This window comes from Sapajus apella, unplaced genomic scaffold, assembly GCF_009761245.1.
Source record: "Sapajus apella isolate SASKATOON/1434 unplaced genomic scaffold, GSC_monkey_1.0 scaffold7, whole genome shotgun sequence".
Taxonomy (NCBI): domain Eukaryota; kingdom Metazoa; phylum Chordata; class Mammalia; order Primates; family Cebidae; genus Sapajus; species Sapajus apella.
The window spans coordinates 23,047,303-23,063,696 of record NW_022436947.1 but is presented as its reverse complement, the minus strand read 5'-3'; positions in this window follow the sequence as shown (position 1 = coordinate 23,063,696).

Below are 16,394 nucleotides of genomic sequence, written 5' to 3'. Positions count from 1 at the left end.
AGTGATGTGGAAGTGAGCGATGTGAGGAGAGAGAGGGTCTTCAAGCTGGCAGGTACAGGGGTATTTGCTTCCTTTGTGGTGGCCATGGTGGAGTTTCCGGTGTCCGGTTCTAGAGTGTTAGGTTGCAAGTAGAGAGAAGTAGGGGTGGCAGCAGCCCTTTAGCAATAAAAATCCTGTGAGACAACTGAGCATTTTTTATACTTGTTGTTTCTGTGGTTGACTGCATGCAAGCTTGTTTTTCTGGCCCTCCCAGAGAAGTTTGTGAACTCCCTAACATTCTTTAATTAACTCTATTCTGCTTAAACTAGCCAGAGCTGATTCTGTTTCTGGTAAGAGTCCAGGGATTTATAATTAATGCTACATAGAGTTTTAATAGTGACGACTTACATCTACAGATACACTTAGACAAACACTACTAGTTGCCTATCCACCTGGCCTTTTTACCTTTCTTATCGTTAACAGAACGCCATTTTGTAGGGGATAAGCAATGTCTCCAGTTAAAAAAATGACATTTCCCAGCTGCTCTTGCAATTAAGCATCACTACAGACATAATTCTAGCCAAAAGGATGTCAGCTGAGGATATCTGAGTAAACTTTGCTTCCCTGATATAAGCACCATCTTCTTTATGCCTCTTTTCTGCCTGAAATGTAGATAAAGCAGCTGGAGCTTCAGTGTTCATCCTGGGATCACCATGGAAAGGCCCAGAGACTGGCAGAGACCATGTCCTGACATCAATGTGCCTCAGTGCCCGCGCCAGTAACAAACACCTGCATTACCTCTGGACTTCTTGTTGCATGAGAACAAAAATAGACACTTGGGTGCTTTAGGCACCATAGTCAGTTGCTTAACATTGAAATTAGGCCCCTAATGTAACTCATTTCTAATTGAACTAAAAGCAAACATAATACAAGTTAGAAAAGAAAAAAGAAGGAAAAAAACATAGTTACCAAAGTGTTGGGAGCATCTCTTGAGGCTTCCCGATGAGTGTAATCCAAGGATGGTTTCACCTTTAGATACTTCAGACAGCAGGGGAGAGCACACTGGATCCTTTATGATCATCAGTGTTCAATAGAATTCTTAAAATGGAACCTTGGCAAGACCCATTGTCTTTGGTTAATGAATGTGAACTATTATTCATCCCAACCAACAGTAATAAAGTAATAAATTAGTATTTCATTAAATAAAAAGAAAAGAAAAAGCAAGTGTTCTAACAAAGCAGCTATTTTAGTCTTAACAGTCTTAGGTTTCTATAACAAAAATACCACAGACTGGGTGGCTTGAAAAACAAATATTTCTTTTTCACAGTTCTGGAAGCTGGAAGTTTAAGACCAAGGCACTGGCATTGTCAGGTTCTCAGGGCTCTCTTCCTGATTTTTAGACAGATGGCTGACTTCTTGCTTCTCATATGATGGGGAATAGAGAGAGATAGGAAGCAAGTTTTCCTGTGTCTGTTCCTATAAGGGCACTAATCTCATCACGAGGGCTCCATCCTCATGACCTAATTATCTCCTAAAGGCCCTGTTTCCACATATGAATTTTTAGGGGACACAAACAGGCCATGCAGCAGAAATTTTAATAAGGTATACCTTTGGTAACAGGTAGTCTGCCCCTGTCTTATAATAGGAGCCTGGGCTAGATTCCCAAAGAGCCTCTCAGTTCCTTTCCCCACTTGTTGGCATTCATTGATTCATTCACCAATTTCCTAAAGAAGGTCCCATCTCCTACATCTAGTAAACTGGAGAAAAGGATCTCGCCCCTTCTCCAGGATTTCACACTCAACTCTCAAAGACCAAAATACAGAAGCCACAGAGAGACAGATTTCAGCTCTCTATAAAAGACTATTCTTCCAGAGCTCCCCAAACACCAAATAAGCATAGTTGAAGGTAATGAGTTCCCAATCATTTAAGGTATTCAAGCATAGGCTAAATGACTTTTGGGAGGGGACATTCAAAGAGAGGGATCAAATATTAGACCATGGTTACAAAGATAATTTAACTGTCTTCCAGTTCTACAGTTCTTGGGTTCTATGTCAGCACCTCATTCACAAATGTCTTGCCGTTGACTACCAAGAATTGGTTTATTCATGGACTTCCCCCCTATCTTTGTGATGCACATCCACCTCTCCAATGTCTTGTGTGTGACAGGTGTGCTCTTGTTTTAAATTTACAGGGTACAAGGAAAGGCTCTGGGGAGGAAATGAAAGTGGGAAGCCAAAGATGAAGCAGACTAGAAAAGAGTGAATGAGGAAAAAAGACCAGTGCATACAGAAGGAAAGGAGTTGGGTTCATTAAAATAAAGGTTGTAAGCGAGTAGATTAAAAAGCTGAATTAGATTCAGTGCCTAGAAACAAAACATCCAAGAGACTTGAGGGCATGAGGACCAGATGAACTAGAGCATACAGCTTGGGATGCTGGAAAAGGACCAGGAAAGCAGTTTCAGCCCGACTCTGGGGGAGAATGTCTTAGGCAGAAAGTCTGCTTTCCTTATACCATCAAAGTAGAGATGATTGCTCAAGGACAGAGAAGTACAATCGGGTAAAAGTAAATTACACGTCTAATGATGCCAAGCAAGAACCTGTCATATGCTGACCTGTTTGCAGTCTGCTACTCTGGGATTTCTCACCTGTACCAAAGTAGTTTCTTACACTCTATAAATCATTTGGCTGAGTGTGATGTTCCTGATTAATCATTACAAAGATATGGTTGTGAGGCAGATTAGGGAGTAGTGCTGTGTTCTCAGGCCCCTCTGCCTGGGGAAGTAAGAAGATCAGGGATTAACACAGGGAGGCTCCTGAGTGGACACACACTGACTGTTTATTACCTGGCTCTTCTTTCCCTGCTACACTCGGCTGTCTCCAACAATTCTTTCCATCCAGAGATGTACCATGTTTCTGCCTGCTCAACCCAGGTGCCTTTTAAGGTGAAAAGGTGTCTTGATTTCATTTCATGTCTCGGTGCTGGCTCATGTTTCAGGTGGTTGCAAAGAGGCATCATTCCTTAGAAATGCGAATGATGTTTCCCAACCAACTAAACCACAAATCCTAAATGGGTCCTCAGCCTGGCTTGCTTTCAACAAAGCAAGTGATTACAAGGAAACAGAAAACACCCTCTGCTTTGACTTAGCTTCCTCTTGGCTGGCTTTGAGCTTGCGGGGTCTGTTTCTCACCCCCACACAGTTTCCTATCACGGCTCAAGCTGCTGAGGAAGTGACTAGCAGAGGCTCTGTCTGAAGCACCCCTCTCTCTGCAGCCTACCTCCATGGAGAGGCACCCTTCCTTCCGTGGCAGATGCTCCAGGGAAATGCTCTTCTAAAGTTTGACATGAGGCATTTCCAGACATGAAGAGCCTCTTTGCTTCCTCCACTGTGCATTCTCTTATCTCCCTACTCTATCAGCGTCTAACATCAAGCAGCCCCATAACTCAGAGAAATGCCACACATCAAACTGACCTTCAGAAAGGTCAGGTTCCAATTCCCAAGAACTTTAGGAATAGTCAATTGTTTTCTACAGGTGTCTGAATTCTTCTGAAAATAACATATAGACTCCCACTCTGCCCTGAGAATGTTGGTATCTGTAGCTGGAAGGTACAAAACAAGAAATGACTGTTTCGATTCGTATTGGCAGCCCAGGTTTTTTTTAAGTTGAAAATGTGCTACACGTCACAAAATTGAGGACTGGTCAGTCTGTCCTTCCTGCAGGAGCCTCTAGGCCTTCTCCAGAGCACTCAGCCTCCCTGCCTCCCTCAAGTGCCACCCTTCCCCAACACATTCCTTTCATCCTCTTCACCAAGGAGTGCACCCTGCCTCATTCAGATATGGCGTCAAGTCTAATTTCACCTTAGAATTCTTCACAGGCTAGTAAAAAAGTAATATTCTTGAACACTTAAGTATGACAAATTCCATGCATGTCTGCAACTCAGGGCTGTGAAAACACTCCATGTTAAATTCATAATGTAAATGTTGATGTAATTCATGCCATGTTAGCTGTATTCATTTATACTAGATCTCTGGAAGGTAAGAAGATTTAATTTAATTCACTTTAATAAATATTTTGTGAAAGCTATATGCATAGTAACATCTTTGCATAGAATCATGCAAAAATAATATCTAATAAATGCTTTTTGATGAGAACCCTCTTTTGTATGATGCTGGATGGCCTTTAATTTTTGTTATAGGATGTTTTGAAAAAAGAGAATATAATCACTATTCTTCAACCACAAATCATGATTTCATTGAAATTTCAAACTAATATATTTCAGAGAACTTCTTGACACCCTTCAAGTAAAGTGCTTGGTTTTATTTTTAATTGGAACAAAAAATGGTGGAAGAAAGCATTACTTGTGGAACACATACTTCATGCTAAAATATTCATTCTTAAAGTTTCGATAAATTAAGGAGAATAACCAACTAAAATCCATGCAAATGATTATTCCAAGTCCTATCCATAATGTAAACAGTCCTAAGAACAGAAACTTGGGATAATTGGAAATATATTCTGTTTGCTCTTAATCTGTCAGTCTGGGTTATGACTGATAATTTCACACATGATGGTGAAGATTTATTTCCTAATACACTGGACCAACATGAACAACAGACTGCTTGGGATTATGCATTTTCAGGTTCCAAAAAGTCTAAGAAAGGTGTTGGACAGTGTCTCCCTAAGAGAGGAAAGCCTGTGGCTATGGAGATGTTAGTGGATCTTGTGCTTCTTCAAACAACACTTTGACCTTGAGACAAACTTCTAAAACAGTAGTAAGCAGTTGCTTACAGCCTTCTCTTAAGCTGTCATAATCCAGTGCCCTTGCAGTGAGTCTTGGGGGCAGGGCAGAGAAAGGTGCCCAAGATAAGGACAACAGAGGTAAGGATATAACCCTGTCCTCATATGACTCAGGCAGGACAGATTGCTGCCTCCATGTGTAATATGAGCCATGCTGAGAAAAGTCACCCGCTACAAAGTAATTCTACTTTCTGGTGTCAGAGTACCTGCAGTGGGGCAGATTTTAGATTTTGGTTTGGCATCTTAGTAACTACATGGTTTTGGTAACAACAATGGAGGATGTCAACAACAGCAGCTGCCACTGAATCTTACTGTGCACTGGGCACCTCTCATGTGCACTTTACATTTATTAACCTATTTAGTTCTCACAGCTCGTGAGGTACATAGCAGTATTGTATCCAAGTTACAGGGGAAGGATATGAAGGACAAACAGGTCAGGAAATATGTCTAACATCACAAAGGAAGTAAGTCATATAGTCTGAGTATTAGTGTCTTTTTCAATAAAATGGGGATCATTTTGTTTACATTTCAGGGCCAGAATGAGAATTAAGGAAGTAATAAAGGTAAAAAATCTGGAACATAATAGATGCTCATTAAATAGATATATTATTTATAATTCCTTTAGATTAAAAATCCTTCCCCTAGCTTGAGACCAGCTTGAGCAACACAGTGAAACCCCATCTCTACCACAAAAAAGGGTGAAGCCAGGGGTGATAGCACATGCCTGTACTCCCCCAGCTACTTGGGAGGCGGAAGTGGGAGGATTTCTTGAGCCTAGGAGGTTGAAGTTGCAGTGAGCTATAGTTGAGCCACCGCAATCAGCCTGGGTAACAGCAGGAGACCCTGTCTAGAAAAAAAAAAAAAAAAAAAGAAGAAGAAGAAACAAATCCCCTTCTCCTAACCCCTCCTATTATGAACCCATAATGACTCCTCATTTTTCTTAGAGGTTGCTTATCCACCAAATGCACAAGCCATCTAAGAATATCTAAGAAGCAGGACAGAAGCACAAAGCAATCAAAATAATCCAATGGAAATAAGCAATCAAACAACCCTCTTGCCCATTATCCTAGCAGAGCCTGTGGGAGCCTTGCTGACAGCTTATTTACACGAAGGCAGCCCTGGTTCTAAGGAGCTTGGCTCTAAGGCTTGGTTATAAGATGATTAAAAATGCAAATTAGAAGAAGAGGCTGGTAGGAAGCAAGCACACTGTCAGTACCAAGTCCTGACAGCTGATGGTCTGGCTGTCGTAGGGGAAAATGCAAGCACCATAACAACCAGACAGAAGAACTCAAGCTGCACAATGACTGGACTCCCCACGAAGAAGAGAATCCCTAATGAAGATTATCAGTTCTCTGACAAGCCTCTCTGGGCACCTCTTCACCCATTGTGGCAGTAAATACTCTTCCTCTGTGTCTCACAGATGTCCCATCCCTGCCCTGTTCATAGTTCAAGTCTAATCTCTCTTGCCCTGGACTGTAGGAATTTGTCTTTGGCATCCTCATCCTGATTGGACTGTAGGCTCCCTAAAGGGAAGGGCATTTATTCTCTTCATCTTTGTATATATCTGAGTCTCTCACATAAGAGATGCTCTGTGTATGTTTATTGATTTAATACATTAATTTAATACATTACAAGTAAAAGAGACAGGAATTTAAACTCATGTTTTCACAGATAGGAAATAATGCAAAGGCGTTTGAGAAAGTTTATATTCAAAGCCATTACAACCATAAAAAGTTTTCCCTTAAACAGGTAAGCTTTTATCTCCTGGAAAATTAGTGTCAGTATGGAGTATATCATTACCTGAGGGTTCTGGATAAAGTAGGCATTGCTCTGTAGTACAGCAACCCATGGATGAGAAGAGGAGAGGGAGCTAGGTCTTAATGGGAGCCTGGGAATTCTACAAGGAGAAAGAGAAGTGAGGTACAGGAGGCAACGAAAACCGAGGATGAGTATGATCAATGCCATAATTGTACTGACGGCCAGCTCCTCTTCTCTTTTCCCAGAAAATGAAGTGGCCTTTTAAAGGAGACTTGGGAGATTCATCTGAGTTACTTTGAAAGGTGGTAACAACTTCATCCATTTGAAATTTTGAACATAGGCAGGATAATAAAACGAGAGAAAAATTCATCAGATAAATCGTGAGGCATCTGTATCAGGGAAGGGTACTTTTACAAAATATACAGGAAAAGGCTTTGACTAACAACAAACTAGACTCCAAATAGTAATGGAGAACCTATGTGCAGCAAGATAGGTGGTTTTCTAGGGCTGAGGGTGAGGAGAAACAGAGATGAGGTGAATAATAAGTGGATATCATGCGTTAGTAAGCACTGAAGTTTGGCCGGGGTTGTGAACTGCAAGTCCAGAGTTGGGGCAGAGAGAGAAGACACAGATTAGTTTCTGGGTCTGAATTCAGAGGGGAAGCACACCCATCTTCTAATATAGAATCAGAGAAGCAGGAAGACCTGAGAATAGAAATACCCTGGTGATGTGCCTGAGCAGCCTTCTAGAACTGCCTTCCAAAGCCAGGAGCAGGGGAATAATTCCTGTGTGCTTAGGCATAGCACAAAGGTGATGAGGACTGTGAAGGGTCACCAACCTGTGCACAGCCCTGTGTTTCACAGGCACAGCAGCATGAGCTGTGCCTCTGAGAGTATCACCACGATGAGCTCAGAGAAAGCCAGACCCAAGCAGCCCTGGAATAGGTTCCTGAGTGGACACTGCTGTAATTTAGCTGAGAAAGATCAACCTGAACACCAGCATAGAGAAAGGACAACCTGTACCAGCTACCAACCCCTCAACTCCTGCCTCAGCACTAAAGATGGCCCCAGAATTAGACACAACCTCAGCCAAGAAAATTGTTTAAACCTTGCAGTGCAATAAAAACTTAGCATATGAACTAACTTTCATTCCCACAAAAACACCTTTTGCCACATCATCATTGACCCTAATGTAAAGCATATCATCAGGAATGCCCTCCAACGCTGGGGGCCAGAGGCCTCTTTCTTTAAGAGGATGGAAATTGCACACTATTGACCTGCTTTAAATTTCCAAAACAATCTGAACCTAAGCTTGCAAGGTCACTGAAATGTGTTAAAGGTGAGACTGGGCAAAGCATCCAGAAGTCCAGGGCTGTTTGCCTTCCAAGAGTGTGCTGGCCCTCCTCCTCCACAAAGTTCCTGTGGTTTGTGCTCAGAAGACTCCTCCTCTGATAGCCCCGTGATGGCCCACAGCAGGATAAAAGGTCAATTAAACCTGTGACAACCTCTCCGTGAAAGCACACAGAAGAGCATACCCTATGCTTGTGTTCTTCCAATTACCATAGTCATGAATTTCATTCTGCTGTTCAGACAGATGCCTGGGAATGTAATAAGAAGAATTTAAATCAGCTGAAAGCTTCTGTTTCAGCCCATTTTCTTTTACAAATTTGGCTTCCATTGATGTTCATTCACATCTCATACCCTTGATGGACTATATTTATGCTCCATATCTTATAGTTTTTTAGGGATGAATTAGATTTTACCTGCAAAATAAAACCTGTGAAATTTATTTTTCCCCCAGAGTGAAAGAACTCACATGGCACCTGAAGCAATTTTGCAAACTGTGCCAGAAACAAGAACCAGGCTTCACCAGTGAATACAGGTTTTTGCAGCCTAGAAAACTGTACTGCAAATAACATTCTATAGGTCAACCTAGCAAGGCAGGCCAATATTCAAATTCAGGAAACACAGAGAACATCACAAAGATATTCCTTGAGAAGAGCAATACCAAGACACATAATTATCAGATTCACCAAGATTAAAATGAAGGAAAAAATGTTAAGGGCAGCCAGAGAGAAAGGTCGGGTTACCCACAAAGGGAAGCCCATCAGACTCACAGCAGATCTCTCTATAGAAACCCTACAAGCCAGAAGAGAGTAGGGGCCAATATTCAATTCTTAAAGAAAAGAACTTTCAAGTCAGAATTTCATATCTAGCCAAACTAAGCTTCATAAGCTAAGGAGAAATAAAATCCTTTACAGACAAGAAAAATGCTGAGAGGTTTTGTCACCACCAGGCCTGCCTTACAAGACCTCCTGAAGGAAGCACTAAACATGGAAAGGAACAACCAGTACCAGCCACTGCAAAAACATACCAAATTGTAAAGATCATTGATGTTATAAAGAAACCGCATCAACAAATGGGCAAAATAAGCAGCTATTATCATAATGATAGAGTCAAATTCACACATAACAATATTAACCTTAAATGTAAACGAGGTAAATGCTCCAATTAAAAGACCCAGACTGGCAAGTTGGATAAAGAGTCAAGATACATCAGTGTGCTGTATTCAGGAGACCAACCTCATGTGCAAAGACACACATAGGCTCAAAATAAAGGGATGGAGGATTTATCAAGAAAATGGAAAGCAAAAAACAGCAGGGTTTGCAATCCTAGTCTCTGATAAAACAGAATTTAAACTAACAAAGATCAAAAGAGAAAAGGGCATTACGGAATGGTAAAGGGATCAATGCAACAAGAGCTAACTATCCTAAACACATTCATAAAGGAGCACCCAGATTCATAAAGCAAGTTCTTAGAGACCTATAAATAATAGACTCTCACACAATAATAGTAGGAGACTTTAACACCCCACTGTCAATATTAGACAGTTCAATGAGACAGAAAATTAACAAGGATAGTCAGGACTTGAACTCAGCTCTGGACCAAATGGACCTAATAGACATCTACGGAACTCTCCACTCCAAATCAACAGAATATACATTCTTCTCAGCAACACATCATACTTATTTTAAAATTGATCACATAATTGGAAGTATAACACTACTCGGAACATGCAAAAGAAACAAAATCATAACAAAGACTCACTGAGACCATAGTGCAATCCAATTAGAATTCAAGATTAAGAAACTCACTCAAAACTGCAAAAACATGGAAACTGAACAACCTGCTTCTGAATGACTAATGGGTAAATAACAAAATTAAGTCAGGAATAAAGATGTTCTTTGAAACCAATGAGAACAAAGATACAACATATCAGAATCTCTGGGACACATTTAAAGCAGTGTATAGAGATACATTTATAGCACTAAATACCCACAAGAAAAAGCAGGAAAGATCCAAAATTGACATTGTAACATCACAATTAAAAGAACTAGAGAAGCAAGAGCAAACAAATTCAACAGCTAGTAGAAGACCAGAAATAACTGAGATCAGAGCACAACTGAAGCAGATAGAGACATGGAAAACCCTTCAAAAAATCAATGAATCCTGGAGCTGTTTTTATGAAAGGCTCAACAAAATAGATCACTAGCCAGGCTAACAAATAAGAAAAGAAAGAAGAATCAAATAAACTCAATAAAAAACAACCAATTCCAGAGAAATACAAACTACCATCAGAGAATACTATAATACCTCTATGCCAATAACTAGAAAATATAGAAGAAATGGATAAATTCCTGCACACATACACCTTCCCAAGACTACACCAGGAAGATGTTGAATCCCTGAACAGACCAATAAGAAGTTCTAAAATTGAGGCAGTAATTAATAGCCTACCAACCAAAGAAAAGTCCAGGACCAGATGGATTCACAGCCAGATTCTACCAGAGGGACAAAGAGTAGCTGGTACCATTCCTTTTGAAACTATTCCAAACAAAAGAAAAAGAGGGAATCCTCCCTAACTCATTTTATGAGGGCAGAATCATCCTGATACCAAAACCTGGCAGAGACACAACAAAAATGAAAATTTCAGGCCAATATCTCAGATAAACATTGATGTGAAAATCCTCAATAAAATGCTGGCAAACCAAATCCAGCAGCACATCAAAAAGCTTATCCACCATGATCAAGTAGGCATCATCTCTGGGATGCAAGGCTGGTTCAATATACACAAATCAATAAATATAATCCATCATATAAAAAAAACCAATGACAAAAAACACATGATTATCTCAATAGATGCAGAAAAGGCCTTCTACAAGATTCAACAGCACTTCATGCTAAAAACTCTCAATAAACTAGGCATTGACAGCTCTTATTATTTTTAGATATGCTCTATCTATGAAAAACCCATAGCCAATATTATACTGAATGGACAAAAACTGGAAGCATCCCCTTTGAAAACAAGCACAAGACAAGAATGCCCTCTCTCCTCACTCCTATTCAACATAGTATTGGAAGTTCTGGCCCAGGAAATTAGGCAAGAGAAAGAAATAACGAGTATTTAGTTAGGAAATGAGGAAGTCAAATTGTCTCTGTTTGCAGATGACACAATTATATATTTAGAAAACCCTGTCATCTCAGCCCCAAATCTCCTTAAGCAACTTCATCTAAGTCTCAGGATACAAAATCAATGTGCAAAAATCACAAGCATTCCTATACATCAATAACGGACAAACAGAGAGCCTAATCATGAGTGAACCCCCATTCACAATTGCTACAAAGAGAATAAAATATCTAGGAACACAACTTACAAGGGATGTGAAGGACCTCTTTAAGCAGAACTACAAACCAATGCTCAAGGAAATAAGAAAGGACACAAACAAATGGAAAAACATTCCAAGCTCATGGATAGGAAGAATCAGTATCATGAAAATGGCCATACTGTTCAAAGTAATTTATAGATTCAATGCTATCCCCATCAAGCTACCATTAACTTTCTTCACATAATTGGACAAACTACTTTAAATATCATATGGAAGCAGAAAAAGCCCGCATAGCCAAGACAATCCTAAGCAAAAAGAACAAAGCTAGAGTCATGCTACCTGACTTCAAACTACACTACAAGGCTACAGTAACAAAAACAACACGGTACTGGTACCAAAACAAATATAGAGACCAACGGAACAGAACAGAGGCCTCCAAAATAATACCACACATCTACAATCATCTGATGTCATTACTCAGCACACAATTGTACAAGTACATCAAATTCAAAAGAACTGGTGTCATGGAGTCAACACTGCATTCGTCCTGAAAGGGGCAATTTAGTCTCGGTAAAACAGTATTACTAACCACATTAAACTGATCATTGTTGACTGGAGTATGTGGTGTTATTTTGCTATATTTAATTTATAAATTTTTTTCAGCTTCATAGCTATTAAGAACTACAAGCATATGGATTATACTTGGTATATGGCTGTACATATTTCAGTTTAAATTACAATATAAGTTATTTAAATTAACTGGAATTCCACAGATTTTAAAAAAATATTGTGACATTTCTTTGACTGTAGACCTTAAATGGTTGTTTCAGTCTTCTACTGTTTGACTATTTGCATCTGTTATTGTCTTGTTGCTCCAAATGAAATGTTTCTGAAGGACAGAAATGAGCCTTTGGGCCATTTGCACCCTCTTAGTACTTTGTGCAATGTTGTGGACATAATGAATGCCCAATGATATTTGTCGATTTGAGCTCTTTGATCAACCATTCTGGACTTAGCTTTCCATTCCAGAATATTTTCTAATTGTTCATTTTTTAAAAAATCTACTTTCAAGTAAAGTATTTTTTTAATCTATTCAGTCAAATATTTCAGTCTGTCAAGGGTCCAGGTAAATTATAGTTTGCCTTTACTACATATACCCTGGTGCCAAGAACTGCTCTGAGCATTTTATATAGATCATTTCAGTTCATCATGACAACCATAAGAAGGTAGGTGGGTGTATAAAGCCATTCTTGCATTGCTATAAAGAAATGCCTGAGACTGGGTAATTTATAAAGAAAAGATGTTTCTCCAGTCTGTTCAGGAAGCATGGTGTTGGCATCAGCTTAGCTTCCTGAGAGGTCGCAGGGAGATTTTACTCATGATGGAAGGTGAAACAGGAGCACACATGTCACATGACAAGAGTGGGAGCAAGAGAGAGGGCAGGGAGGTGCTATATGCTTTTAAACAACCAGAAATATCATGAGGATAGCACCAAGCCATGAGGTGTCCACTCCCACTACCCAAATACCTCCCACCAGGCCCCACCCCCAACACTGGGGACCACATTTCAGCATGAGATTGGGGGGGGACAAATACCCAAACCATATAAGTGGGATGATAAACAGACTATTTCTACTTATTAATGAAGAAACTAAGCCATAGAGAGCTTAAGTACTTTGCCCAAAAATCATACAGCTAGTAACTGGTGAAAGTAGGATTCCAACCAAGGCATACTAAGCTCATTGCCCATTCTTGTACTGCCTGCAACTCTAATTTGCAAAAGGAGTGTGTAAAAGTCACTGCTCTACCACTGTGCTGATGCCTCCTTATTATTGGAGGCTTCGTCAGAAGATTGCAGTGTGGATAGGGACAATGTCCACATTCACACTTTAGGGAGGTATGTAGCTACTACATCATTTATTAAACACCTACCATGATATCTATTGTAAATGTACAAACAACAAAGTATGTTATTTACACTTCAGATTTCTTAAGTTGACACACTGTTGAAAGGAAAATATTTTTATATGTATTTGGCCTTTTACTCATATTTTTATCTTGCCTTTTATTTTGCTTGAAATAGTGCTTAACATGTATATAGCATTTCAATATTTGTTGAATGAGTGAAATCCCCTTCTCTTTCAAGCTTTGAAATAGTCAACTGCCCCACAGTTTAGCTTTATCGTCCATGAGCAAAACTCGCCTTATTTTCATTGTCAGTTCATTTTTTTTTTTTTTTTTTACCATTTACACAACCCACTAATTCTCAGACCATGTCTGAATGCTTGATAAAATGGGATGTGGCAAAGATGAGTTGGTATTTTTATGGTTTTAATGATGTAATCTATTTGGACATAATAGATTGCTGGAATGATCACAAATGCATTGGCTGCAAAAGAGCAATTCCATTGTGGTCAATAGACAGAGCCTTCGAAGCACATAATTTTTATGTTATTTTTTTTTTCCTGCTCTTTTGTCTTAGCTGCCTGAAGAGTGGAAAATCTTCTGACAGGGTCTCTCCTTGAAGTGAGTTTGCAGTCAGTCTATACACTTCGTTAATATAACAAATCTAGTTTCCTTGGTTATTGGATCAAGATTTGATTTCCTAGGAGACTCTCCTTGTCTGTGCCCCTGATGATGAGATTTGTTCCCTGGTAATTCTGCAGCCTAGTGTGTCACCTCACAGTGTGATCAGTCTCATCTCAGACTAAACATGAGGGCAACCCCACATTATCAGAGTCTTCTCTGTGTGAGTTTGTGAATTGTCTGTCCTGGATAGTTCTGAAGATTCACTCAAGCATTCATTCATTCACCCATTCCCTTGACACACATTTATTGAATACTGTGTGACAGGAGCTCAACTGGGGATGGAGAAATGATTTGGGGATTGGGACATATCTGTTCACAAGGCTCTTCCGCTTCAGAGAGACATGCTCTAACTCTTATGCAGTGAGGTAAACACTTTATCTTTATAGGTGCTCAGACCCTATGACGAGGAGCGGGTAGGAGTGAGGCAGTGCACGTAGAATGTAGCACTACTTTGGGTTGTCCTAATATCTTCTTGAGACCTGTTTAGAACAGCACCCAGAGTGATGGGCATAAATGCCCCGTGTGCGAGACCATCTTTAGAAAGCATGAAGTCTCACCAAGAGATCAAGTGAGAAGCTGAAAATGCTGGCAGCCAGCATAATCGCTGTTTGAAGCCTTGTGTTGCTGTTCTTTTTTAATGTGTATAAATACACGTGAATTTTCATTCCAGCATAATATAGCATATTTATTTTAACATAAAAATGTGTTAAATTACTCAGCCGGCTTCCCCCCACCCATTTTGCAACCCCCAAGTTCCTCAAGTAAAATGTATACTCTAGGAAAAAAATGACAAGTTCTTCCTGGGACTTTTCATACTCTCTGGCACAGCAGTGAGTGTTCTGAGCCGAGAGGAAAAAGCAACTGTAAAGAAGAGGAAGCAGAGTAACAGAACATTTCACTCAATGTAACAAAAGTATGATAGGCCTCAAATATCCTTGGCTAAGCTAATTGACAAAACTGTAAAATTCTATTAAGATTCGTGGGTCAAAATTATTTTGGCAAAAATAATTGAGAGAAAGTTTATAAAGCTGTTAAAAGTAATTTTGAAAATGCAAAGCATTAGCTTAACAAATAACTTTTGTTTAGATAAGAGAGAATATTTGAGAATATTTACATATCAGTTATCGTAAAATATATCTTAAGTTTACACTTACTCTAGATCTTATCATTATAAAATTGGGTTTTCATCTAAGTCTATTTTCTTTCTTCTTATATTGAATGATTTTTCTAGGTGGTTCCAAGTTCTGCTAACTTATAATCTTGAGACTATACATGTGTATCATAGGAAACTGACCCAGACCTCCCTTATCTGGTTCTAATAAACAAAATTAGCATAAGAAAAACTGAACAGTCTCTCTTAGAATTAGAAATGTATCTAAAGGCATTTCTGTTCATAAAAAGCTACTTTTGCAGACAATAAAGTGATTCTTACAGATTAACTTTCAAACACAATGCAAAATCTTGATTTTCTTCTAAGTTCCCCAACTGGAACTCAACAATCATTTGCTATCTGCCACCTGTCCCTCCCTCTCCCTGCTGCATGGTCCTATTGTGGCTCTGGCAAGCTGCTGCTGTTCCTCCCCCTCCCTTCCCTAGCCTGTTCATGCGTCAGCACTCACCCAGTTACCCTAACCAAGATGTTTTTTGATTTCTATTTTCTTACCTCTCTACTCACCTATCTTTCACCACCACTTAACTGCAAGACACATCCAAGAAATGACAATGGTGGCCACGTGCTGCTCAGTGTGGGGGATTCTGTCAGTCCTTACTTCCTGACCTCCTATTCTTGGCCTTCCCATGCCTCCACTTTATGTTCTGGAACTCAGTAACCTAGATTCAGTTGCCAGCTTGGTGACTAACTTAGAAATCCCACAGGATGTTACTATTCAAAACCTATCCTCTCCCTGCACCACCCCCAACCCCCAGTCCAAAACCAGGCTGTAGGTTGGTGTGCTCCAGTCTCTGCCCACTGTGTTTGTCCACTCAGAGAGGGAGATCAGGGACACATCTCCCAGCTGGCAGTCACGCCTCATTCCAACTCACACCCTACCCTGCCACCAGAAGCACCAGTCTACTACTCAAAGCAGTCTCTGAATCTCTGCTGCCCAACACATGACAAGGTCTGTAACATCATTAACAATGCACATAAATCCCACTGCAATCTGACTCAGACCACCATGTCCCCTACATTCATATCATGTTAGATTATCTCAAACATTATTTTATTTAACATTCCATGAGTTGCTACTACATGCCAGGCATTGGGATAGGGGTTCCACAATTAGTAATTCTGATACTCCTAGAAAAGTAATACCTAGAGGGGGTATGGAGAAGTAAATGATTAAAACACAGAATGATGATAGCTATGAGTGATGGTCAAGAGATAACCTAGGAGTGTACCTAATCCCGCTTGGAAGCCTCAAGGAGCAGTAGATTTTTCCGAAGACATTTGGGAAAGGCAAGAGCTGAAAGATGCCAAAAAGTTAGACTAGTTTCTCTCTGAAAGATCTTTTCTCCTTTCCAAGCTAATTTTTATTCAGCCTTCAGGGCTACTCTCTGAGGCTTCCCACTAACCTTCCCAGGCAGAGTCAAATGTTCTCTCACTT